The 11762-nt window shown below is 36.5% G+C and overlaps 1 long non-coding RNA gene across 2 annotated transcripts; it reads right to left on the reverse strand.

Moving 5' to 3' along the window:
• Positions 1–441: 441 nt before the first annotated feature.
• LOC113302399 lies at positions 442–1586 on the reverse strand. Of its 2 annotated transcripts, none has more exons than XR_003336860.1 (4): positions 1564–1586; positions 1216–1251; positions 692–945; positions 442–548 (listed from the first exon to the last, which is right to left on the reverse strand). It is a non-coding gene; the product is annotated as an uncharacterized LOC113302399 (long non-coding RNA). The 2 variants fall into 2 exon arrangements; XR_003336859.1 differs by having other exon boundaries at positions 1432–1580.
• Positions 1587–11762: the final 10176 nt, after the last annotated feature.

The following is an 11762-nucleotide window of genomic DNA, read 5'->3' on the forward strand; positions in this document are numbered from 1 at the left end:
GGATTCAAGTGCAGAGTTATGAAATTAGTGAATGAAGGTGGATTGAGAATTACTGGTACCAAGTGGAATCAAAACTATGACAATGATATAATTGAAAAGTTTCAGTTGGGTTTAGACTAGAGCTGGCAAACGGGCGGGCCGGGGCTGGCTTGTTACGGGTTACACGGGTTCGGGTTAATACGGGCCAAAACCCGCGGGTTGATATTCTTCACGGGTAGTCATTTCTTCAACCCTTGCCCGTAACGGGTAAAGCTTGCGGGTTCACGGGTTACCCGGCTTGTTAGATTAAAAATCAAATCAAATTTTAATTAAGTTAATTTAGGACAAATTATAAAGATCAAACACAAGTATTACAATAAGCAAACACAAATCCTTCCAAATCCTTCCCTATAACACCTAACATACATCTAATCAGTCCATTTTCAGCTCAACCCATCGTTTCTTCAATCGCAGCAAGAATTCTATACATTTGAAGGTGAAGTTTTTCTCTTGCTGAGAATCATCCAAATCCAAATGATGGACACCAACTCTTCCCTCAGTTGAGCCAACTTATATACAAAATAAAAAAAAATAGTTAGTCGGGAAACATAAAAGAATCAGTCACCAACCCCTTTTAGAATTAGTAGATAACTTTACAAGAAATGACACCATTTAGTTACAAAACTAGATAATAAAATTCAGGGTGCAATACCATTTTAGATGTTCAACCCCCGTGATGGCTAGAACTGAGTACTGCCAGTTAAAACATACTACAAAAATGTTGCAGAAGAATCTGTGCATTAGCTCCTTCAAATCACAAGGGATTTTGTTGAGACAATTTTTCAACCACCCTCCAAGCACGAACCTTGCCATTTTAGTCACCAACTCTTACTGCCATCAATAGCTCTCTATTTCTCTCCTTTTTCCAAACAAGAACAATCCCATTTAACCAAATCATCTTCCACTCTTTAAAGAAATAAAAACAGAGATGAAAATCAATTTCAATTAGAATATATACTTCAATTAGAATTATCATCAACAACTGCAATTACATCCACAGGACCATATATACTTCAATTAGAATTATCAACAAACAAAGGCATACCTCATTCAACAATACTACTAGTAATTCGATCACACCAGTAACTCATATTTTTGCAATTTGTCGTAGGTCATAATTAAGGCGGAAAAAATTAAATAAAAAAGGAATGCAAACGGGAAGGATGATCTACTGACCATTGAAAGTGTTGTGGATCCATCACCTTCTTTGGCCTGCAGAAGTATGTAAAGAATTTCAACTCAATCTCAATGCACAAGAAACTATTAATAAACCAAACAAATGAAGAATGCCAATTAACCATCTCATAAAATTGTGAGTAATTTTCTAGTTACGTCTTTTATTTATAATTCTTCGTAAACTAATGATGTCAATAAAGTTCATCAAACTCGTACCTTTTCAGCCTCTTCTCGTGCTTAGATGCTAAGATGATCAATAATCAAAGATTGCAGAATCGGTGGCTAATTCACTATGTTTTCAGAAAGAGAAATCAGATAAGCAAACATAATTTGGATTTGAGGGTTTACCGTCTTCCTTGAGGATAAACAAGAACATCAATTTCTTTGTCTGGCCACCACCAATCCATATTGTCTTACATTTACTTCTGTTAATGGTACGTCTAACCAATGAGTAAAACAGAAACTGTGCAATAATGCATAAAACAATCAATCAATCTAATGATTTACTAAAATTGCAAAAATATGAGTTACTAAGGCATACCTCATTCAACAATATATACTTCAATTAGAATTATCATCAACAACTGCAATTACATCCACAAGACCATATATACTTCAATTAGAATTATCAACAAACAAAGGCATACCTCATTCAACAATACTACTAGTAATTCGATCACACCAGGCATACTACTAATACTAACTCACTTCAGTTCTGCGCTAATAACTGCAGTTCAACCTAACAACATGCACATCCAAGTATCAGTTCAACATATATACAATATCTTAAATACTCATCTCAAATCCTGGTTCATCAACAACCACATAGTCTCGACAACATATATAAATAACTTTACTAATTCGATTGAGAAGAATAATTACCTCAAACCAATCCAACTCAAGCAATTGAATTAGATTCTTATTACTCTGACCTGACTCAGAATTCATCTCAAGATCACCACCATCTACCAAAACCAACTCTACCCTTCTTCTGTCTTGATCTGAGTCTCATAATCAGCAACCCTCAGAAACTCTAATTTATAAATTGGGGAAGAACATGAGGAACCCTAAATCTGCAATTTCTTAATCAATTTTTCAGGATAACTCCACCATTTACATCAAATACCAATCAAAAACAAACTCATCTTCTAACTTCTTCTTATTCACCTTTAATTGAATTCTCGATCAATTACAGAAAACCCTAACTATTGATTCTTCAATGATTCGTCACTGAATCAACTTCAAAGCTTAAATTAAAAAACTACTCATGAATCTTCAACAACAATAACTTCATAATTTATCTTCTAAATCTTCATAACATCATCCAACTCTATAAACTCTAATTCATATCTTTCGCTGATTTAATATTTCCTCTTCTCTCCTTGTTCAGCCAAGAACAACACCACCTCCAGCAACAACCCATGACTCTTGTCTAATTATCCCAACCTCACCACCTCAGAGCCCTCACAAGAATTCACCAGAGGTGAAAAACAGAAAGAAGAGAAGAAGAAAGAAACGAGAAGAAGAAGAAGAAAATATAAATGAGAGTTTATCCTCTCGGTCGATTAATCCAGTGAAGGAGAGGAGACACGTATGAAGTGCGGGTTCACGGGTTAAACCGTGGTTTCACGGTCCGGGCCGGGTTAACCCGTTTCTCGACGGGTCACCATTTCTCCAACCCTAACCCGGCTTGTTTAGAAACCAGCCAGTCCGGGTTCGGGTTTTCACGGTCCGGGCACGGGTTAACCCGCGGGTTTCGGCTTGTTTGCCAGCTCTAGTTTAGACATTCCAGGTTCCAGCATATTAAAAAATGTCATTGGTTACCACTTGAACAAGACTTTGTAATGTTTTCTTGTGATGACTCATCATTTGGAAATCCTGGTGTAGCAGGTTTTGGTGTTGTAGTCAGAGATTCATCTTGTCAGGTGTTGGGTACCCTCTCTGGAGGTATTGGTGTTGCTTCAAATTATATAGCTGAAACTTATGGTATTATGTGTGCATTGGAGCTGGCAATTCAATGGAGTATGCAGAAGATAATTATTGTGTCAGATTCAAAATCTGTTCTTGCAAAATTTGCTCAGGGGAGAGTACCATGGTTTCTAAAAGGCATATGACATATGGCTACAATAAATATCAAACAGATTAAGTATCAACATTGTTACAGGGAGGTTAATTTTTTTGCAGATTGTATGGCAAAGAAGGGAGCATTATTAGTTGCAGGAGAACGACAAATGCATATGGGGAGACCTCAGTGTTTGCAAAGAGTTGAAATTCCAGATGTCGAATACTTTAGATTTGGTTGAAGTTTACTTTCATATATTTTAAAAAGGAAGTGATGTATTTTAACTAATGGGCGTGTTCTTTAACAAGTTTATGGGTTTGTTGTCTTCGCTTTGAAAGTTTAAGTTTCCTTGTAATTGGGAAGTAACAATTTTACTAATTTAATAAAAGTTATATGATTCAGAAAAAAAAAATAAGAGATAAATATTGAACTTACTGATATTTCTACTAAAAAAAAAATAAAAATCCTCAGAGCCAGCAAAACTACCTAGTTGTGTTGTTACTGGTGGAGTCGTCTATTCGGAGAGGAAAGTACCCTAATTAGGCGAAATCTCTTACGAACGCTCGTTTTAAAGACTTCTTTGGAATTGGGAAGCTTTACGATTAGGTGGGAAACTAGATAACTGCAGTTATTATTAGTTTTCGATTGATTTGATTGACTAATGGTGGTTGAACTTTGATTGCACCTAGTTTGTTTATGCTTGAGAATCTTCTCTTCTGATATAAGATTCACTCAAACTAGATCGAAGTTTCGACGGGGATCTTTAGACTGTTTATAGATCTAAATACGTCTTGTGATAATCCATTGTTAACAGACTCTGTTATGTGCGTGATTGATCACAAGAGATTCAAGTTGATTGTGTGCAGGTGTTTATTGAAGATCTAAGAAGATTTGAAAATGAATAAGATTTATGATTTGGGTTCATAATCTTTGGTGTGCACAAAACTTGATCGGCTGGGGATCCAACTATAATCGGTTTATCTTTGTGATAACCTTGATTGATTAGTTAAGTAGATCGTGAAAATACGAGGGTACCCAAATATACCTCAATCTAAAACTTTTCCACCTCTAAGTCATTTCTCCGAAAGCGATTGTTTATGGACTGAGTCGATATAGTACAACTAATCGGTTCACACTTTGTATGATCGTCTATGGATACGAGATCGAGACAATACAACAACGAAGTATGTTTACTTGATAAAAGGTTCGGAATTAACCAAACACAATAGGATTGCTATCAAGTAAATATGAATTAACGTTTGTGTATTTTACTTCTAGTTATAATAAATAATAATAATAATAATACAAAAATTCTCCAATATTGGTAAGCCAGGCTATATTATCAGGAACACTTACTCTCCTCGGCACAAGGGGTTCAGCAGGGTGACCCTCTTGGTCCCCTTCTTTTTTCTTTAGCTTTGCACCCTCTTATCGAGAAGATTGCATCCACTTGTATTTTGGATTTCCATGCCTGGTATTTAGACGATGGCACCATCGCAGGTGACACTTTGGAAGTGTCTAAGGCATTGAAGATTCTCCAAGAGGACGGTCCTGCCTACGGGTTACATTTGAATATTTCGAAGACTGAACTATTTTGGCCCTCTTATGACCCGAGAAGGGATTCCGATACTTCCTTTCCTGCGAATATTGGTAAGCCAAAATATGGTGTTAAATTGCTTGGTGGACCAGTCAGCCTAGATATGAACTTCTGTAGTAATGTGGTGCTGAACAGGATTGACAAAACCTCTCAGCTCATTGACAAGATTCAAGAGCTGCATGATCCTCAGTGTGAACTTTTTCTTTTGCGCAACTGTACTGGAGTTTCGAGGTTATATTTTGCCTTACGCACTACCTTCCCCAAGGCGATTCAGAATGTTGCCACGCGCTTTGATGATTATCTTATGCGATATCTTCGTCGTCTTATAGTCGGAGATGGGGCTGGTTTTGGCTTAGTACAACATCGACTAGCCACTCTCCCCATCAAAGATGGTGGCCTGGGTATTCTTACTATGACAGATACTATGCAGTACTGTTACCTTGCATCTCAGGCACAGACCCAGCATTTGCAGAATTCTATTTTGAGGCTGCCTGCTACAACCGACTTATGCCTTGGTTTCCATACTACTTTACAGAGTTTCACACAAGCTTGTGAGATCCCCCTCTCTGATTTCAACATTAATGATGCCGCCCCTCATTACATGAAGTCATTGGCTGCTATCTACTTTGGAGCTATCAGGGAAAAGGTACTTACTCGCTTTTCTTTTTCTACACGTGAAGCTACTGTTTGGCAATGTAATAGATCTGATCATGCTATGGATTTCCTTAAGGCAATACCTATTCCTGGGCTCAACCAGGCAGTTGGTTCCAGGCAGTTTAGCTCGGTCTTACAATATCGTTTAGCTATAACCCTTTTTGAGGAAGGTAATAAATGTACCTGTTGTGGCAAACTCATGGATATCTTTGGAGACCACGCTATCCATTGTGCTAGCGAGGTCGGGCTTAAATTCAGACATGATTTAGTAAAAGATATTCTGGCAGACATGTGTTATAGAGCTGGGGTTGTGGCTAGAAAAGAGGTTTCTTTGGGCGTCATCAATAATAAGGATTTTCGGCCAGCGGACATCATGGTTTATAATTGGATAGATGGCAAGGATGTTTGTTTCGATGTCACTGGGGTCTCTCCGTTTACCAGTGCTAAGTCACGCCACTTCGTACCAGGTCACGCCATTTCTGCAGAAATTACTCGCAAGAACACTAAATACTTAGATGTTTGCACTTCTCTCGGATATGGATTCGGTGTTTTGGCTTTCTCCACTTTTGGCGAGCTTAGTAAGGATTTATTAACTTTCCTGAAGAGATTAAGGAATTGCATGGTAGGACATGATGCCAACTTTAAGATAGGCAATTCTCTTTTTCATAGGTTAGGAATTGTTATTCAGAAAGGTGTTGGTGCCCAACTTGTTGCTAGGCTACCCACCATCTCTTGTAATATTGATTTTGATTAATAAATGCCTTAGTGGCTCCCTTTTATAATAATAATAATAATAATAATATTAATTGAAGACTTCAATTTGATACAAAAATTATAATTGCGAAAATAGAAAAGTAAAAGACACAACAAGATTTTGTTAACGAGGAAACCGCAAATACAGAAAACCTCGGGACCTTGTCCAGAATTGAATACTCTCAGGATTAAGCCGATATTTAAAATCTAAACCAACTTCGTATAGTTGAGACCAAGCAACTAAACCTATAGTTCACCTCGTTCCGTCTATGTCCCTGCGCTTCGAACTTGCAATAAGTCACGCACTTGGAACAATTCCTTTGGTTCGTATTCCAAACAGTAAGGAACAACAAATCTGTTCGGTAACAACTCTTTTCAATCAACGTGATATGAGTTTGACAAAAGGCTCTTCCGTTTATCCGAATAAACTCCTTTGTCAGGTTCTTATATCTATCCAATAACAATTACTAAAGTAATTGTCAAGATTTTACAATCAATATTTTGAATCACAAAGAATTGTTTTGATGCCGATCTACTCAACTAATCAATCAAATCTATTACAAAGATAAACCGATTATAGTTGGATCCTTTTCTAGTCGAAACAAGTTTTTTGCACACCAAAGATTATGAACCCAAATATCTTCTTTGTCTTCGAATCTTCTTTGATCTTCAATAAACACCTGCACACAATAAACTGAATCTCTTGTGATCAATTACACACAGAACGGAGTTTGTTAACAATGGATTATCACAAGACGTCTTTAGAACTACAAACAGTCTAAAGATCCCCGTCGAAACTTCGAGCTAGTTTGAGTGAATCTTATACCAGAAGAGAAGATTCTCAAGCATAAAAAATCTAGGTGCAATCAAACTTCAACAACCGTTGATCAATCAAATCAATCTAAAACTAATAATAAACTACAATTATTTAGTTTCCTACCAGCGGTACCAATTGAGCTTCTCAATCCCAAAGAAGTCTTTAAACCGAGTGACCGTAAGAGATTTCGCCTAATTAGGGTACTTTCCACTCCGAATAGGCTGCTCTACCAGTAACAACACAACTAGGTAGTTTTACTGGCTCTGAGGATTAGTTTGCTTGAAATGCAAACTTCAATATTTATAGACCAAGGAAGTTTGGACACCAAGGAATTTCCAAAACCGAATATTCTCAAAGATATGCAATAAAAACCGAATATTCTCTATCCAATTAATGACCGAAATCTTAGTAGAAAATCTCCACCTAGTAACTGCACGTTACTAATTTTTATTTTCTAAAGATATGCATTTTAATTGCTGGAAATTAAAAGCATATAAAACTAAAAACCTTAATTAAAATATTCTCAATTTATTTCGATCCGAGATTTTCCTTTAGCTATTAAGGAATATCTTTGAACAATAAAAGATAAGAGTTACTGCACATGTTCAAAGTATGTCGACATTTTTACTTTGTAAATCCTATTTCATATTTACAATCTTGGAACCGATTTGCCACACTTCCAAACAAGTTCAGAATTGGTTCATCTAACTTCCAAGAACTATGTGATTGATTATCCTATCAAATCACAAATCATGGGTTTCACGGTTCTACCAAACACAAGTTTCAGTTCTACCTCCATGTGGGTACTAGAATTAGTCACGCTAGTTACCAAAACTTGGTTGACTAGGTACTAGGATCGGTTCCCACATATATATGGTATCTAACTTGTATTTGTTGCACATGTTCGTAGGATCGGTTCCCCAATTACTAAAAACTTGTTGCACCTCTTACAAGGATCGATTCCCCTTTTGTGATCGGTTACAGCTCTTACTAGGATCGGTCCCCCAATGTCTAAAGTTGGTACCTGTCGCCCCCTAAGATAGTAGCTGACTAATCCAAGAGATTAACTGAATAACGAGGGACTAAGAATATAAATCATTTACCTTAACACTCAATTAAGAAATCTGCTACAAAACTTAACCCAAAACTAGCCCCGCTCTGAAATTTATATACAAGACTCCTCTCAAATAATACTGGAAAAGCGGGGGTCTAACAACACCACCCAATATTTCGCTTAGCAATCTGTATGGACAAACTCGAATACACTTTTAATAGAATCAACAAGACTCAATCAATTAAAAGTATATAGACGAGTTTATATCTCTCTCTTCATTTGATTTACACAAGCAGGAACTGCGAGTTCTAACCAAATGCAGGGAATAACTTGGATGGTGCCAAAGACCAATATCTAAGGATCAATCAATGACAATCAACAACCAAAGTTTGGATTACTCTAATTGAGGATCTAACGCACAACATGTATTATTTTAATTATAAAGATAAAACAATATAATACGGAAATTGAAATAACACAGACACCAGAAATTTTGTTAACAGGGAAACCGCAAATGCAGAAAACCCCGGGACCTAGTCCTGATTGAACACACACTGTATTAAGCCGCTACAGACACTAGCCTACTCCAAGCTAACTTCAGAATGGACTGTAGTTGAACCCCAATCAATCTCCCACTGATCCAAGGTACAGTTATGCTCATACGCCTCTGATCCCAGCAGGATACTACGCACTTGATTCCCTTAGCTGATCTCACCCACAACTAAGAGTTGCTACGACCCAAAATCGCTGGCTTTGACAATAAACAAATCTATCTCACACATACAAGTCTATCAAAGGATCAATTTGTCCCCCACAGATAAACCCTAAAGGTTTTGTTCTGTCTTTTGATAATAATCAAGGTGAACAGGAGCCAATTGATAATCCGGTCTTATATTCCTGAAGAACAGCCTAGAGTTATCAATCACCTCACAACAATGTTAATCATATGGTAGCGAAACAAGATATTGCGGAATCACAAACAATGAGACTAAGATGTTTGTGATTACTTTTTATATCTTGCCTATTGGAGATATCAATCTGATTGTACTCGTACAATATAAGATGCAAGATCATATCACACAACTACGATAAAAGTAGTATCGGTCTGGCTTCACAATCCCAATGAAGTCTTTAAGTCGTTAACCTGGTTTTTGAAGAAGAAAACCAAAGGTTAAAGGAGAATCGACTCTAGCACGCAAACTAGTATCACACGTAAGGTGTGGGGATTAGTTTTGCACAATACTAGATGTCTCCTTTATATAGTCTTTCAAATAAGGGTTTGCAATCAATGTTAGCTTAGTAACAAAGCATTCAATATTCACCGTTAGATGAAAACCTGATTTAGATTCAAGCTAATATTTCTCAACTGTTAGATCGAAAACTTAGCTTGTTACACACACTTGACAATGCACGCTTCTAGGTTTGTTAACCGTACCCAGACGTATGCACTTGTTGGTTCAACAATAGTTAACCAAAAGGTTAGCCATATGAGCATTTCAGAAGAACCACGTTCTTCTTCACCATAAGTAGTTCAAATGACTTCAAATGAACTAGTTAGAGAGTTGTTCAATTGCAAGAAAATCTTATGTACAACACAAGACGCAATTGAAGCAAAGATAATTTGATTCACTTGAATCGGTTCATGAACTTTTATAGCCACGTTTTGCAAACTGCATTCTTTGGTCTTTTTAAGTTTAAGTTCAGAAATTATCTTCAGATATATAACCTTCTCAAGTTCGCAGACTAGGTTCGCGGACTTAAGTTACCGGGCAAAGTTTACAAACTCCAGCAGAAATTCTCGGGTATGAGAACTTCGCCGGTTCGCGGACATAGCTTCACGCAAGTAGTTTGTCAATTCCAGCATAAATTCTCGGGTTTGAGAAGTTTGGCAGTTCGCGGACTTGGATCACGCCATTCTTCCGGTTCTCTTGATCAACAAAGTTCGCAAACTTTGGTTCAAGGAATAAGACTTATACATAAATGTGTTTCCACAACAATGCTTATGTCCACCATTGGTTATGTAATCTAAACTCTCATTTCAATCATTGAAACATTCTTAGAGGACGTTATATAGTTGTTACACCATTTCTCGTCAAAGCAATTTTCAAGATGATTGAAACATATCATGACTTTCGTCACTAGGTAAAGATAAACTTGATCGAAGCGAAAAGATTACCAACACATATTTTGAGATATAGATAGGAGAGGTATACTCGCTCGAAATACCAAATGTGTATAATCCAAGTCTATATATATAGCATACGACTTCTTGTCTCAAAGAGTAGGAGATAGAGTAGATAGACTTTTGAGTGATAGATAAGTTCAAGTCTTCACATACCTTTTTGTCGAGAAGTTCCACCGGTTCCTTGAGTAGTTCTTCTACTTGTATGCGAGTTCTTGATCTCAACCACACTTTTTATCCTAGTCCGAGACTTAGCTGTAATAGAGATCACTACATTGACAAACATGCTTGAGATAGCAACGCATGCGAGTTCGACCGAGTAATACTCTAACAATCTCCACATTTTTCAATTTTAGTGACAAAACTATCAATACATATGGAATACAAAAAATATAAAGAAATTTTAGTAGCTCCTATTCCACATGTCTAATCTTCAACATTCCTCGAAATCTTCGTCACTTCCAAGTACTCCAATGATCCCAAAGGTTGTAAGTTTAACATCACCGTTGTTGAAGATCCGTAGCTATAACAATCAAAAAACATAGTTCTGGATCATTTTTATACGGTGTCATAGTATTATTACACAGCGTCAAAGTTTAATTGTATCACAACTTCAACAATAATACTATGGTGATATGTATCACTCCCCCTTACACAATGATCCGAATACCATATGTATTTGTAGTGTGAACTACATATTAATTCTCCCTCTTTTTGTCAATAAAATTGGCAAAGGTACAAGAACGGGATCATAATGAAATTTCCGAGAGAGACATTTCATGACAAAAGGAAAAAATACATACCAACTAATTTAGATGCAATCATAAAGCCGAAGCTAAATGCATTCATCAAGGAGTTTAAATATACAAGATAACCCCTCTAAAGTTCCACAGCCGCACACCCCTCAATATATGACCATTAAGCACAAGTTCAAAAGAACTCTCCTCCATTTGATGTCATTCCCGAAAGAACAACAAGAGCGACCTTAATTTCAAAAGAAAAGAAGGATTTTTATTGGACACCAAAAACCATGAGAACAATTTTCTATATCCAAAGAACTCAATCAAATTAATCACAAGTAAACCCATGATTAATTTAATCGGAATACACAATAAAATTAAACACAAGAGGTGATCAATTCAATTGATTATGCTCAACATAAGAGAACTTATGGAGACACGAAAATACTCAACTAGATTAATTACAAGAGAACGCATAATTAATCTAATTGGAATACACAACCAAATTAATCACAAACGTAATCAATTTAATTGTCATTTGTTTTTCTCGACATAAGAAAACTTACGGAGCAATAACTAAATAACCAAAGAAGATGATTAATTTAGTTCAATATGCTCGACATAACATATCTCACGGAACACCAACTAAGCTAAAAGATCCACTTGGTTGTATAGTTCTCAACATAAG

Source organism: Papaver somniferum, chromosome 8, assembly GCF_003573695.1.
Source record: "Papaver somniferum cultivar HN1 chromosome 8, ASM357369v1, whole genome shotgun sequence".
Lineage (NCBI taxonomy): Eukaryota > Viridiplantae > Streptophyta > Magnoliopsida > Ranunculales > Papaveraceae > Papaver > Papaver somniferum.